Here is a 16529-nt window from a genome sequence, read left to right on the forward strand (position 1 = left end):
GGTCAGATACAGGAAAGGATGAGGAGCGTGTGTGTGTGTGTGGGGGGGGGTGTTTCCTCTATCTCGACCATCAAGCAGTGTATGTGCTGGGGGCAGTGTGTGTGTGTGTGTGTGTGTGTGTGTGTGTGTGTGTGTGTGTGTGTGTGTGTGTCGTTAAAGGTGACTGGGTGAGCTGGTGAGAGCCCCCAGGATGTCATCTCCTCTAGGTACATGCTAATAGTACTTCTCTCTTAAAGATACATTTTTCATATTTTTATGAGAAAAGAAAAATAAAGTTTCTTTCTTACATCAGTCTGAGCAGGGTGAACAACATCATAATGTTATCTTACAAACAAGTAACTCAATTTTACACCAAGTTTTAAATTGGTCATATACTCATACACACACACACACTGTGTTTGTGTGTGTGGGCACAGGCGTGTGCATGGGCGCATGTGTGAATGTTGCTGATGCGTAGGAGACAGTTACGTGTTTTGGCCTACAACATGGCTGTCAACGGCTTGAGTTGTCATGACGATTTTTAGGAGGACTTCACCATGGTGACCATGACTGGACACACACACACACACACAAGTGCATACACTTTTAATTCAGTGCAATTGGATATATTTTGTAAATAAGCGAATGGAACACTTTTGTTTCTGACCCATTTTTGGAGAAGAAAACAGGCTTTTTGTCAGAACAGCTCCAGCTGCCTCAATTACTATTACTGATATTTTTGTAAACCCAGGAAACAGTTTTTGATATAAACTTTTGGAAATGAATTTGTGTTTTTTTTTACTGGTCCAGTGAGTTCCTAGATATGGAGACCTGACCTAGGACCAGAGTCAGAGCCAGGTCCAATTTTTCTTAGCCTTTAAGCCATGACTCTTCTGATCTTTCATCTCTAAAGCTACAGACATCACTGGGTTCAACTTGCCCACGCGAGTTCTGAATCACTGGTGTATCCGTTGCACTGTAACTTGCCTCTGTAGCAGAAGCATAGCATATTTTCACACTGTGGTGACAAGAAAGACGCAAGTGTTCTGCCATGGGGTAAGAGGTCACAGATCAGTCGAGCGTTTTGTCCATGACCACGACACTCTGTGGCACAAAGAGCGACGGTCTCCCACATAGTGTCTCTCACATACACAGCACACAATCAGACGTCAGCCAATCACACACAACACAGCTCTGACATCATGGCTAACATGACAGCTAAGCAGGAACAGCTGTGTAGTAGTTACAGGCCACAACACAGGAGAGTGACGCAACAGTGCATGCATATCTGCGTGTGTGCGTGTGTGCGTGTGTGTGTGTGTGTGCGCGCGCGCGCGCCGGTTGAGAGTCTAGGTCAGCAGTGCGTCTGTACTGGACAGACAGCACTGGCGTGGTCAGCGTGGGAGAGATGAATCAGAGGTCAAACTCTGAAGTTACATTCCAGTGAAGGGCAGGAAGAGGAAGAGGGAAGAAAAGTCAGAGAAAGTGAGAGTGAAGAAGTCAGAAGTCAGACAGAGAAGGGAAAGCGCAGACAGACAGAGACAGTTTATGTTTCAGTGCTTTGGTAACAAATCCTCAGTAACATCTCACTCAAATCAGGCCAAATCATCGATCTCATGAACTGCGCGGTGAGTTTTAGTCCCCACAAACGAGACATGTGTTTCCATGCTGTGCTCTCCTACGTGTTCGTGTTGCGTACAGATAGCTGTGGCTGTGTGTGAATGGTCCGCTCCGCTGGGGAAAAGAGGGAATCCTGCCCAGACATTCCATGGCACAGATTCCCAAAGAGTTTCCACTACGAGTAAGACACACACACACACACACACACACACTCATAGGCCTCTCAAGATGAATTCCTATCTAATGTACATGGGAAGGAGATGACATGGAGAGAGGGACAGCACAGACACTCTGACAGCTGTATTAGTGTCATGAATAGTGGCAGATAAGCACTCAACCAGGCAGGTGGTTACAGTGAACTGGTTCATAGTACCACAGCCTGCCAGCATTCAAACGCCTCAAAATGGGGCTTATTATATATTATATATATAAAAACCCTAAACCCTAAACCTGCAGTCCATGCAGTAGATGTTAAGATATTTCACTGAATATGTGAAAGCTTTGACCTGTTGGTGGCGCTAAAGGAAACTTGAGGAATTCATCCTGTGAGGCACAAGGATATCTGTACCAAGAGTCATACGAAAGACTGCTAGAAATCATTATTCACAGTTTATGATATACCGCATAGCTACTTTATGAGAGAGTTTCAATCTGCTTATTTAGACGAGTTTACTGTATAAAAGCACCATGTTGCACAAAACACAAAACTGGAAACACAATGATCTGTGACAGTGACATGACATAGTCTGTCACATTGAGTCAAAACCCTGAAGCCAAGTCACAACAGAGGAGTTCTGGTTTACATTAGATGGGAATAAGCCCAACTTTCCCCGTCTCATTTTGCCGCTTTCTTTCTAGCGGGGCCACGGTTTGACAGTTCCTCCTCTCCAGCCAACCATCAAAGCCCCCACTGCCCCATTCATCCAATCATTAATCCATCCATTCATCCATCCAATCCCCGGTCCCCAACGAGCAGAAAGGGGCAGAGGAGCATTTCCACAGCCGTGGCCAGGAGAGCTTCCAAGGTGTCATGGGGATACACACATGCGCACACACACACAATCACAAAATTGCAGCTCCACAAGCTTTCCAGACACACACAGACTTAAAGTGCCAAGAATTATATAAGTCCCAGGCACACCTTATATGAAGACCAGATATGTTCATGGAGAAAAGGAATATATTGACTATGGAAAAGGCATCTCTGACATACTGTTTGCCTGCACACACACACACACACACAGAGAGAGAGAGAGAAAGGCCCTGTTATACCTGTTATTAACATGCATCTTCGCTGATCTGATCACAATCAGGATTGTTTGTTGTTTGTTGCTCTTTTCTACATGTATGATTGACAAAACCAGCTAAGACAATTTAAGATACAACAGAATGTTGACAAATGTGCACGTACTTCAATTACTCAGTGGACGTCAGTTGAGTAGGCGTCCTTTTGATGTGGCCTAGGACACATTTACTTTCACACTGTACAAATAATGTGGTCATACGCAGCACAGACCGCGTCAGAACTGGATTTCAATGCGTGAGGTGCATTCCCACCTATAATCCCAGGTATGAACAGTGTCCTACACAGACACCAGGTGGAAGGTTATTACAGGTCGCGGTCACTGTTTAGGTAATGGCTACGGCTTTCGTCACTGTGGTTACCTCCTGTTATCTGTTTCTATTCCTGTCTGCTTTGAATATGATGGAACTTCCTCCGTTTCCTGGATGGTTGTTTGGTTGGTTGGTTTGTTCTTTCTAAAAGCCCCTACATACCCACACATCTACCTACGTGTCTCCTCTATTCTCCATTAATGTTGATAAGTGGGAAATTATAGCGGCTGTCTTTCAGGAGAAGATCCAAAATAACACGCACACAGTGATAGATATAGACCAATGCTTTGCATGATGCAGTGGTTTCAGGGGTGTGCTCGATGTTGAACTCTAATTTGAATGGAAGTCCCGCTCCTGATGGATGGTGAGATAAAGGGGGATGCTTCTCTATAGTTAAAATCATGTGGTGATATTTAAAGTTATTTAATAATGAATCAAATTTATGCAACAAAAAGAAAAAAGTGTGTGTGTGTGTGAGTGTGTGTGTGCGTGTGTGTGTGTGTGTGTGTCTGTGTGTGTGTGTGTGTGTGTGTGTGTGTGTACATTGACATGGAGCTCCCCCCTCCACTGCTGTGCGTGGAAAGGGAATCGGAGTAATGTCATGTAGCTGTGTTTCCACAGTGGAAGCCTGTTCCTGGATAGAAGCTGCAGTGGAAGTTCCTCCCTCATGGAGCGAAGGAACCCAAGAAGAGGCAGACGAAAGGGGGAGAGGAAAGAGGGAGCAGAGGAAGGAGTGAGTGGGTGAGAGTCAAGAGAGGGCCAACCAGGAGAGAGCAGGAGAGCAGAGAGGAGAGTGTAACAGAGACGGTGATGGTGTCGTGGGGAAGCAGGAGGGGGCTGTTGACACTGGCTTAGTCAATCTGAGGTCATGACCTGCCATTGACCTAAGTCTAGTTTGGCAACTGTCTGAGATATTTCAAAGCGGAAATGGACAACTTTTTGACTTAAACTTCTCAATATGGAGTTAAAACTGATTGCAGAGTGAAATGGCGATAGAAAATCAACACCATCTGCACTAACATTGGTCCTCTATAGATTTGGTTTTCACCGTGTTATTCTCGTATTCTCCTGGATGTGATTTTGGCAGAAATATTAACACTCAATTTACAGCACAAAGGAACTGCGTCACCCATCGTATAACTAAAAAAACGAAGAGAATAGTGTTATCCCGATATCTTTTTCCCAGTGATGGAAATGGCAGACGGTGGAACGGCCAAATTGACAAAAAACAACCTCAACCTTGCAAGAGAATCCTGGTGATGGGAAAAAGCAGGCAAAGAAGGAGAGTGATATAAAAAGAGAGAACAAGCTTGAACCTTGGCATTCACTCTGTGGTGTGAGCTCCGTTGCCTGCTTCATGCTGCCTTATTCAGACAACATGTACACGTACAAAATGTAAATCAAAGGTACCATGTGGCGCTTTTGACCATTGGTGGAGCAGGGTTTCGATAACCATGTTGCAGGGTTTCGATAACCATGTTGCTGTACTAGCACACCTACTAGTATTTAGTGGGTGTTTGGTGCATGCAAATTTTGTCTTTAAAAAGAAAAGATCAGACAGGACGCAGAGCAGAACAGCCGTGCACCCACAATGTTGATGTGGCACAACAGATTCATGAGGGGTTTTTGTTTGTTTTTTCTGCTCTGTAAAGCGGTGACAATTGCAATTACTTTACCTTTCTGCCTGACGAATGACATCAAGTTGCAGTGTGGCAAAAGTTAATCTTGTGTTTTTGCTGCACAATCCTCACTTTCCCAGACACCCTGTGCAGTGGCAAAGAAACACAAACACGAAAGCAGTATTGAATTCATGTAGTTGATGATGGCAACGCGCCAAGAAACTTTGCGACACTGAAAGAAATCAGAAAAATATTTGCCAATGAAAACAATGCTGTCTTCAAAGACATTCAATAGAGTTAGCATTTTTTTATAACTGCAGAGGTTGAATTTAATTATCCAACTGCGTCATAGCCACTTGCTAAGAATCAAAATATGTATAAGTATTACTCAGTAATATTCGGGGACAATAATTACCCTTCATATAAGTTTGGACCTATCTTTGTCAAACTTGGAATAAACATTTCTATCTGAAAACATAAGAAGCTTTCAAGCTGTAAATATTATGGTTATTAGGGCAACTGTATTAGATCCATACAGTTCTGTGAAAGCAAATGCATACACTTAGGCTAAAACGCTGGTCACAGTGTAATCTAAAGCAACAATGTCAATCTGTCTGTGCAAAAATATCTTTACTTTTCTTGTGACCCCTCAGTCATTTATCGAATGAAGCTTTCACATCACCACAGTGGCCAGTGAGCCTCAAATTACTTCATCTCACAGACACACAGCTTCCCAAACATGACAAAAAATGACTGACAACAGAGCCTTTGTCTAACAGCATTAGTCACAGCAGGTTAATCACATCCGGTAAAAAGGCAGATTAGTCAAACTGCAGAGAGGGAGAGGAGGAGTGCTGTCTGCATCGTCCAAGTGTCAGAGCGAAAGCTGCTCTCATGGTCACTATCACAGCAGGATCAACTGCACATGCACAATCGAGTTATTTCACAGATACACATGGACACACTCGTTACTGCCAGGGTAACTGTAGCATGGCTATTAGCCTTAACGATTAATTGGTTAGGGGTATTTTGGCAACATATAACATTTCAAGTTCAGGAGATAAACCTCTGAACTTTTCTTGACACAAATGACTGGGGAATCTAAGAATCTTTAGTTAACTACATCTGTCAAAAGAGCTATGTAATATCACCTGTGGCGATGAAAAAAGCTTCTCCAAGTTTGAAGAAACAACCTTTATAATGACCCCTGTCATCTCACTGATGAGTTGGATAATTTCAGTCGCACGATCCAGTAATTTCGGAGCTTGATTCTCATCAGAAAATAAAAGTCAAGATGTTGCTCGGTTTTGACGGCTCTTTTTCTAACCAGTCTCTTGCGACTACCAGAACATTATTGGAGGCGGAATAGTAATTGGATGGAAGTACCACGCTAACAAAATTGAGATTATATCAAATGTGTAATCCACAGTTTCTTGATCATAGTCATAGTTATTACACATAAGTAATGTGTAATAGTGAAAATATTTGTTCCAGAACATTGAAACGCTGGAATAAACAAAATGGTTCAATGGCTCAGTGGTTTATATTGAGGCCTATCTAGAAAGGAGCACAGGCAGGTTGCAGCACAGCATTATACATGTGTCCAAAGCTTGAACAGAGAAAGCAAGACCTTGCTGGTCTGGGACTCAGACACTGGTTGGATCTATATTATGTGGCCATCTCAGTGTGTGTGGGAGAGTAAGTGGAACATCTGAGTCTTAAAATTATGTGAGACGCTGATTTTTTTAAATACTCTAAGGTGTCGTTTCCCCTGCAGGTGGGTGAAACTGATTTTTGATTTCCAGTATTCCCGAACCTTTGGAATTCCATCTGAACATCTTACATCAGCACCAAATCATGTAAACATTTTTGGGAACACCCCGCCCACACAACAAGTCAGCACTTCTGGTCATGGGGAGCGGCATGCGTAAATACTTGTTCTTCAGGTATGTAGCTGGCTGAGCATCAAAGGGGAAGTCTTGATGCTCCTCTATCACCCAAGGAAATATCTGGGAGTGCCTCTCAGCGCACACCAAGGGCTTCTGGGAAGATCACAATGGCACCAATGGGCCGGTTTGGATTACTGCTAGTTGGGGCCCACGCAGAAGCCGTGATATGCCATGATGCATATGTTCGATTCCGAGATTCCCGTATCCAGGTAATTGTTGAGTACCAAGTTTCAATCGTGAGAAGGAGATGAAATATAAATGTCAAAGTGGAGATACCGTGAATCATAAGAGGTGAACTTTTTAGAATGAAAGGTCAGCGCTGAAGGGGACGCCAACTTAATAAAATCCTATTACAAAAACCCATAGCAAGATGTTGCACAATTAGTTCCTGCAAAACAAGAAATAACTAACAAGGCAAAGAACAGAGAAACGTACTGTTAAACTTATATGGACATTTGTGTTAGTGATGCTGTAGAAATGAAATCGACTGCATGGGGTTATTCAGGGTCACTTCTGAATGAACTGAAACGATTCAACTATTCGTGAAGAAACGCTTTATTCCAGCTCATTATTTCAGCAATACCAACTAGGTTTTACCATTGATTTCATTTGTAGGTGTCTTTATTTTTTACATTTCCCATATGCCATATGTTTTTGCATTTCTTTTGCCTGGCATGTCTCATTTATGATTAGACCAATTACAGTTCATTTGTTTAACAATGTCTGTAACATTAAAAACTCTGGCACGAATGGTGAAATCACTTTTTGTGCCTTCATCTTGGAAACCAGTAGATCAGATCAACACCTCTCAAATTTTGACGTAAATAAGAAGTGAAACCGTTTTGTTTCCGGTTTCGACTTACTGCTTATATGTTTCAAACTTTTATATGATGAACAAACATAGTGATAAATACCACATATGGTTTAGTTTTACATCAGACTAAGAATGAGTACAATTCCATTAATTTGATCATTGTTATGTCATTTTTGGGATGTTTTGATCATCTTGAATGGGACATAACAAGAATATTAACAAACTCTTCATGAAATTATTGATTTTCTTTTCCCCCTCTATTTATGCACACACAGTTGATTCTAGAGAAAGAGGTTTCACCTTTTCACGAAAGGTTAATCTCTATTACATTTCATTTTATTCATGCAGCAGGTGTGAAAACTATTTCTCTTTGTCAAAGTTTTTTTTAAAATACACAAAGAAATTATTAACATTGACAAAATAACAAATAGTAATTTAAATTCAGGTCGGACCTATATACCTCCAAATGCCAGCTATGTAAGTCAACAGTCCTTGAACTTTAAAAAGGGTTTATGTGTAATGTCATAAAACTGTGACTCATTAAGAAATAGTTTTAATCCCGTCAACCCACGCTGTACAAAATATCACAGATTAACAGGATTTTGACAAATCATCCCATTTAATGAGTCAACTTCTAAAAAATTGTAAACTGTTAAATGCAAGCATCCACATGCAAATACAAACGTGTGCTCACAGACAGCCAGAGGCAATGACACGATGAGACAAGTTCCTCCCTCTCAGCCAAGAGTTGCTATTCACTCTCTCTAAGCAAAGCTGCACATACCTGAGCTTTATAAAGCATACATTTATTATGTCTCATTAACAATAGAGTCTCCATACAGCCCTGCAAGCATTTCATTCATACACTGATGGCAAGGAAGAGGGTGAATGGAAGCTTAGGTCATGTAGTTTTTTAAATCCTTACTTGTACAATAGAGAAATAATTGAATAAATGTCCTAATAAATTTCTAACCCAGGTTTGCAAATGACAAAACCAAATGCTTGCAATGCAAAGTCAAAAAGATTTTGAGCAGAAATCAACTGACAAATATGCAAACGTGAAGAATTATTGTGTTGATTAAACATGGTGTAAAAGTTTAGTTTAACATTTATTAATTTCTGCCTTTATTTTTTTGCAGCCTGGCAAACACACTTTTACTCCTGGAAACCACAGTCTCATCTGTATGGGGAAACTGGGTGGAGGCAACAAGGGAGGGGCAAGTGTTTTTCTTTTCATTTACCTCATGCAGATTTATTTTTCAAAAATTAGCAGCCAACAATTTCTTTCATTATCAGTCGATAGTAATCTTCCAGTTTTTTTTTCTCAATTAAACGTTTTGGCTATGAAACATCAAAAAGGAGTGAAAAATGTCCGTCACGACTTTACTGAAAAAAAGCAAAGTCGAAAAAGAAAAAAAAAATCCAATTTCTATCAAAAATGATAGGACAAGCAATTAATTCTGATGTTTTAGAAGATGGGCGCAGCAAAGATTTGGCATTTCACTTGAAAAATGTGTGAAAAGATTAATTAATTAATAATTTGATTGACTACATTTTGCAGATCTAATTAAAACCCACAGAGACTTATTGAAGTACAAGCTATGTATCTAATTTAAATAACCTTTATATTGTGAAAATCATCAAAGCATTTCATTTTTGTGAGTTTGAATCGGTGTTAATATTAAATATTCATTTGTAATGACTGAAAATAACAAACATTAGTGTTGCCATCTCAATTTGGACCATTTTGACAAGTTACAGTTGAATGACATGTAAATAAAATGAAAGATTACTTCATGATTTCATTTATCTGCCTCTGTTTCATTAGTAGAAAATTGATGAGTAGCAGCCTCCTTCAATGACATGTTCATGAAGCCATCCCACTTATCCAAAGTCATGTATCAACAAAAACCAGATGAAGTCAAGTAGTCCAAGTAATCAATCTCCCCAGCTCCATCCTGAGATGTTCCCAGGCCAGATACAGTCTCTCTGTTCGGGGTCTACCCCAGAGCCTCCCACCAGTTGGACGTGCTTGGAAAACCTCCAGTTGGAGGCACAGAGGAAGCATCCTCATCAGCCCGAAAACACCAAAACTGGTTCCTTTCAACACAAAGGATCAGTGTCTTAGTTCCATTTGGATGAATGTGTTACCCTATCTACAAGGAAGAGGGGGAGTGTTATTAGGATGCACATATGAGCTGAACAGATCAGCTGTCCACTGCAAGTTGACTTGAGACTAAACACACATCAGATATTGTTTTGAAAAAATATGTATCCTTCTTTTTTTAAAGCATCAAAAGTGTCAGCAGGGGGGAATAGCCCAAACAAGGAAACTTTACACCACTACCCACGACTGTGACTCATGCAGAAATGCAACCACTTGTTTATCTGTGTGTGTGTGTGTGTGTGTGTGTGTGTGTGTGTCTCCGTGTGTGTGTCTCCACATGGTCAGTGTGTGACCTGGATTGACATCACACTGAGCCACAGCAAAGCATTAAACACAGAGCACACGCACGTAATATTTAAACATGATACGCAAGTAAGTATTACAGAATACACATAAACACTCGCACTCTGCTCAAGTGTTGAATACCTGAAGGGCCACGAAGACACTCATTGCAAGAGACTCATTTCACCAAAATGTTATCATTTCTTTACACAAAGTAAACCTGAACTAAAATTACAAGCTGTCAAGCAGATACCTGGGCTGAAGCTGTGGGAGTGGAGCCGAGGTGCAACTCATCAAGGTGAGCAGGGCGTCCAGCCAGGTGGCACCAGTGGCTGCAAACAAGAAAAGGGCCAAAATGTGAATAACTAAAGGGCAAGTTTCGCTCACACACGCACAAATGCAGATTCAAATCAGTCCCCTCATACATGTACACACTTTCTGATGCAGGCGAATTTCCCAGTCTTTGAAATGACATACACACGATTATTCTAGACCCTTTTTACATTTTATAGACTGCCTGCAAATACACTCACATCTAGAGTCTGCCTGTTTAATGTATGATATCTTGATCTAAACACCCTGAGAGGGGGAGACCCCAATGTTTAACTCAAACCAAATCACACACATTTCTTCTAATACATGTTCCTGATTCTGGCATCTCCAAGAAAACCATCTTTAAACAAGTGCCCACACTAAGGTGACTCATACACCCACACATATTTTGACACGCACTTACAAATTGCAAGCACACACACTTCACCATTCACCACTGGTAGTTGGGTCGTGAAGTCAATACCATAAATAGTGATACATTTTGTTGTTTCAAGTAACCTTTACATGACAGGTCAGTAGTGGCTGGACTTCTGGCTGGCAGGTGTCAACAGGATCTTTTTTTTTTTAAGTGCGCATGACAAACAGAGAGAGAATCATAATCATAATCATTTGCTTGCGTTTCTCCAACTTCAAAAGCTGCACATCATGTGCACTATCACCCTGCCTGACACACACCTGCTGCTCACGACTGTGTGTGCGTGTGCATGTGTGTGTGCGTGTGTGTGTGTGTGTGTGTGTGTGTGTGTTTGAGTTTGTGTGTGTGTGTTCCTTTCATATGGTGCTTAAAGAAGCCTATGCTTCAAGAAAGCAGAAAGGAGAGATTTTTTTTGTAAAGCGAGATGATTCTAGTCACACCACACAAGGACCCCACACTATTTGACCTCCCGCTTCAGAAAGAACGAGCCTCCAACTCTATCAGCCCTGACTCTACACATGTGCAGAAAACATGACGAGGGCTTGGCAGCAACAAACAAAAAGTGTACCAAATATACCCTTTGTACCCATGCAAATGAGGCCACTGCAGACATCCCCCTTAATCTGCTTGCTCAACTATTACACTAGAGAAAAATGCATGGATTCTGGGTGGAGGTCCTGTAAAACTGCCACCAGATACTTAAATATGTTATATATATTAGCGCACACAGACGAAGGCACGCGAAAAAGGAAAACAAACCCAGAGTTAGCTTTTACTCACACGGCCACGCACACTCCAAAATTTACACAGAGCGGTGAATCATGCAGTTACATTTCATTGCAGGGCAATAATGAGGAAGGTGATAAATCTGCCACCAAGCCAGTGGGCGAGGGAAACTACAGAACATTACGCACAAGCTGCTGCACATTACCCTTCTCTCTGTCTGTCAAGACACACACACACCTACACACATGTAAATAAACCCCACAAAAAAAGCGCAAAGCGCATCACGATAACATCACATAATGGCCCACAATCCCCGAGTGATATACAGTACACCTCCTGTGCCGTGGTTCATGGAAACACTTCCCTACACTCCTCTCTGCTGTGTTTGGGCACTGGTGTGATAAGGCAATGATGGGTTGTATTACTTCACTTGGGTACTCCCAGGGGGGGAATCCCCTGGTGTGTGTGTGTGTGTGTGTGTGTGTGTGTGTGTGTGTGTGTGTGTGTCTGTCTGTCTGTCTGTTTGTGTGTGTGTGTGTGTGTGTGTGTGTGTGTGCCCACCAAGAGGAAAGAATGCCACCATTGAGTGCCCTGCCATTGCGCCAGCGCTCCTCTCCCCCGCACGCCCTCCCCCTTCCCATCCTCCTGCACTCTGACGTACAGTTGGAGCAGATTTGGTGACACGATGATAAAAGCCTTCCTCTGTTTCTCTCTCTCTCTGTTTTCCTCTTTCTCCAGTGACACCAGAGCGCTGAGTGCCGGTGACTTGGCCGTAGACATAGAGAGCTCATTCAAACTGACACAATCACTTTTCACTTCTGCTTTGTGATAAGACACAGTTCAGAGTGGCTCAGTGCATTATGTCCGCCATACAGTCAGCAGCTTTGTACAAGAGGCCTAAACATGCTGCACCACTGTGCACACCACAGTGCTGCACTCTCAACTGTGAGAGGTGGCACCTCCGAAGCACTTTCCACACAAGGACATAACTTCCTCGGTCATAAATCTGACAATGCTGACAAGACTGCAGAGGTTTAACAGTTCAAGCAGACAAGCAGCAGACACTTAACCTGTCAGTGCAATTCCTTATAGCTGGATAATTAGTTTTAAACCAGGACAGAAAAGGAAGCTCAAGAACAAAGAGAATTGATTTGATTTGTGAAATTTAATTTGTCTGGCAGAAAACAGTGATACCAAAATTCACTGCCCATTTATCCGAGATGTTCCTGTGGTCTGGCACAAACTGGCTAACATGTTCACTGTGTGAGGATCGTAGTCTAAATGAACCTCACCCTGCAAAGGAAAAAATGCTAAAGAGATAAGGTGGGAGTTCCTATTTTTTTCCTACCAGTATTTGGTTTACTACAGGAAAACAAATTCACCTGGGCAGCCCAGCATCATATGTAAATAATAGGTTTCCACTTCATTATTATTACACTGCGTGGCTGTGAGGGTTGGGAGTGAAGATTTAAATACTGTCATAGAAGTGTAGAAATGTTTTGGGCAGAGTTCAGCTCACTCAGACACATTACTCTCCACCCATTTGGGCGAAAACAAATTCTAGTCCCTGCAAAGTAAACCATTCAATATTAGGTTTATAACTTGGTTAGGCTTAATTTGTTATGGTTTAGAGTAGTGTGTGTGTGTGTGTGTGTGTCACCTGACACAACTTTGGCGGATGCAGTTGATTACCCACATGTCCAATTCTATTAAAAGGACTCAGTCATAATCTCTAATCACTTCCATGTCTGGCGGAATAAGAGAGCGGGTTAATCTGGATTTACACGTCACCGTAGTGAGGTCACTGTGGAGGCAGTTGATACCCTGACCAGAGCGGGAGAAGCGAGAGAGGGACAGGTGAAACACACAGGAGAGAAAACAAACAATACTAATGAGTTCTAAAGGCAATTATGGTTCAGCAAAAGGCAAAACAAAGCCTCATTTTCCAAGATAAATGATCCATTGACAAAAGTTGATTTACCCTGCATGACCTCGTTGAATAAACAACAAAGGTACTGATATGCGAGAGGAGTTATGCGTGAAAATACATATTTCACAATGATAACGCAATTATGAAAGAGCCTTTTTAGAGGTTACCCTCGATGACCCAGACATTGACTTTTGAATTTTGAAGAGGGGAGAACACAGAACACAGAGCACTTGTGAGCTATATGCCCATGGATGGTTTGAATTAGGTCCATTTATGATTTACAACAGATTGTCACGATAAGATGACACACGAGAAAAGCTGGAAGTAAAGTGATGACACCAGGATTATCCACGCAAGGTTCATATCACCCTTCACATTTTGCACATACACCGTTCTCTCTCCACCATCAGATGGAAGTTTGAATAAGTTTGAATTGTGTTCAAATTTGAATCAAGAGCAGATTTCTTTTGAAATAAAATTGTGTGTGTGTGTGTGTGTGCTCTGATACAGGATGATAATAGGGGAGGAGATTAAGAGGGGAGGTAATAGGTTATTAGGTCTGTCTCAAAGATGGGGAGTGTGTGTGTGTGTGTGTGTGTGTGTGTGTGTGTGTGTGTGTGTGTGTGTGTGTGTGTGTGTGTGTGTGTGTGTGTGTGTACTGTCAATCATGTTTGTCTTGTGAGCAGTCCCGGGCCCGGTGGCATGTGATCTGCATCCCCAGCAGCTGATCCTGGCACGGTGTTAACAAGTCTCAATCACGCGGTGAAACTCGCAGCATGTTACGAACCAACTTGACAAGCGACCGGAATGTCGAATCCCTCTGCACTTTTTCGGCGCATGTACCTCACAGTCACACACGGTACATTGGGGGAGAGTTGGGGTCACTGCACGGGGCTTTTTTTCTTCTTCTTCTACATTTGCACACACGCATCCGTGAACGTGAGGCTTCCCTTGTCTGGAGTTCAGAGAGAGTATCCGTTTTCAAGGTGTAAGGCAGAGGAGGGATTTCCCAGGGAGAACTGCCACTTTACCCCGCGAGTGCGTCAGGCGCGGTGCGCACTCAGCTTTCACATCGTGTGCTGTGCGTTTTTTATCCCCCTCCATCATTAAACATACCTTAAATAACGTTTTAAACTTTTCGCCCTGGCTGCTATAACCTCTACCGGAGAAAAAGAACTTGTCCTTTCTCTCCCTCCCTCTCTCTCCGCAGAAGACGCTTCCATGTCTGTGCGCATCTGGAGAGGGAGACGCGCGCTGCTGCTGTGCGAAGCCGTCACGTTTCACAAACCTGTTGTTGTTGTTGTTGTTGTTGTTGTTGTTGTTGTTATACGTGTGTGTGTGTGCTTGACGAAGCGATGGTTACATTTCCATCCCCTTGCACTTTCCGACCTTTTTTCCCCGCGGGGCGCGGGAGGAAGAGGGAGGAAGCCAGTGGCGGTGTGTGCTGTCGGATGTTTCTCTCTGGGTAGCGTCAGCTGACTGTAAAACTATCCCCTCGCTCAACGACATATTAACAATGAATGTGCTGATTGTGGAGCTCGGTGCAAACTCTCATCCCGTGGCGCTCAGGTTGCCTTCGCGGATGAGGACGGGGACACGCTTTACGGCTAAAAATACCTGTCTACGACTATATTTGGCTTGGCTGGATCACAATCGCGACGCTGAAATAGTCGGGCCCGCCCGATGAATGGGCTCTCCGCTATCTCTCCCTCCGCTCGCCAGCTGCTAAATTTAGTAACAAAGCTTGCGTCAATCACGAGTCTCAGTGCGTCAGGGCTTTCCCCGCCCCCTCGCAGCTCACCATTGGTCAGAACTAGGACGTTGGGCGAAAGGTACGCGCCTCGTGATTGGCCGTCGTGAGTTATTGTTCTCAGCGGCTTCGGAGGTTGTCTTTTTTTTTTTTTGGTTTTAATTGTGAGGTTGCCGTGTGCGGCTGTTTCCCATTCCTCTGTCCGGCTTCAAGTTTTCCCTCTCGAATTTATCGTCGATTGTATAAAAAGTGAACCAGAGTTTTGAGCCAGTCCCAGTGGCCCTCGACTGATTCAGAGTGACTCGAGTCAAGTTTTCTTTATGTTGTGCAACTTCTGCTGTCGCCTAGTAGCAGCAAGAAAAAGATATGGGAAACAAATAGAATGTAATGTTTGAAAAAAAAAGCTTCAGATATGAAATGTTAAGTAATTATGTCAATAGTAATGAGATCATCTCATTTGCTCCCACTGCAATTTCCCTTCAGTAGGTAGGTCCACAGTGGGGCCTGACACTGACATCCAATTTCAGTGGAGTACTTAATTGATTTGTATTTTGGAAATCAAATCATTCATCTGCATCATTTCACTTCACAAAAACAACATTTCAGAACCTGTTCATTGACAACAGTAAATATTATGATGGTGGTTTTAAACAACCCGGGTAAAAGACGGCCATGAAAGAAGCTTAAAAGAACAAATTCAGATATCAACGTGATGTCTACTGAAAATGCTGCTCACTGGGACTGTGATGAAAAGACAACATGCTATGGTCTTATGGTGTGTAAACTATACACTTCAGTCTTTATAAACACAAGCAACAATAATAATGTTATGTTTGTCAACTCGGCAAATACACAAAGGTGGGACAAAGAGATGGTGACGTGCTGAAGGGCACTTAAGGAGGTCATTATAGGTCAAAGAGGAGTTAGCCTCGTAGATATAAGGAGTAAAAGTAGTAGTAGCACAATGTAAAAATACAACAATACACCTAAAAAGTCCTGCTTTCAAAATATTAGAGTACAGAAGTATTTGTAAATATGGCCACTAAAACATAATACTGCTAATTTGGTATCATATGTTATTGTTGTTGTTGTTAATATTATTATGTTTGATCTTTTTCCAACAACTTCATACATCATATTTCAAACAATTATTCTGAAATCTACCAAGTTACAGAAAACCTTCAGCTGTTGGATAAAATAAGTGGACTTTTAATATGTTTGTTTGCAGTAGCGTCAAATAAATAGCTCCCATCTGTTCTATATGTCAATGGTGCAAGCTCGCCCGCCGGATCCCCCTCTGCTTCCTGCCCTGCAACCATCAAACCAACTCC

The 16529-nt window shown here is 42.3% G+C and overlaps 1 long non-coding RNA gene across 2 annotated transcripts; it reads right to left on the reverse strand.

Moving 5' to 3' along the window:
• Positions 1-7276: 7276 nt before the first annotated feature.
• LOC118304732 lies at positions 7277-15125 on the reverse strand. Of its 2 annotated transcripts, none has more exons than XR_007031050.1 (3): positions 14737-15125; positions 10298-10376; positions 7277-9695 (listed from the first exon to the last, which is right to left on the reverse strand). It is a non-coding gene; the product is annotated as an uncharacterized LOC118304732 (long non-coding RNA). The 2 variants fall into 2 exon arrangements; XR_004791964.2 differs by having other exon boundaries at positions 7277-9751.
• Between the last annotated feature and the right edge of the window lie 1404 nt (positions 15126-16529).

The sequence above is a fragment of the Scophthalmus maximus genome, chromosome 1 (genome assembly GCF_022379125.1).
Source record: "Scophthalmus maximus strain ysfricsl-2021 chromosome 1, ASM2237912v1, whole genome shotgun sequence".
Classification (NCBI taxonomy): Eukaryota; Metazoa; Chordata; class Actinopteri; order Pleuronectiformes; family Scophthalmidae; genus Scophthalmus; species Scophthalmus maximus.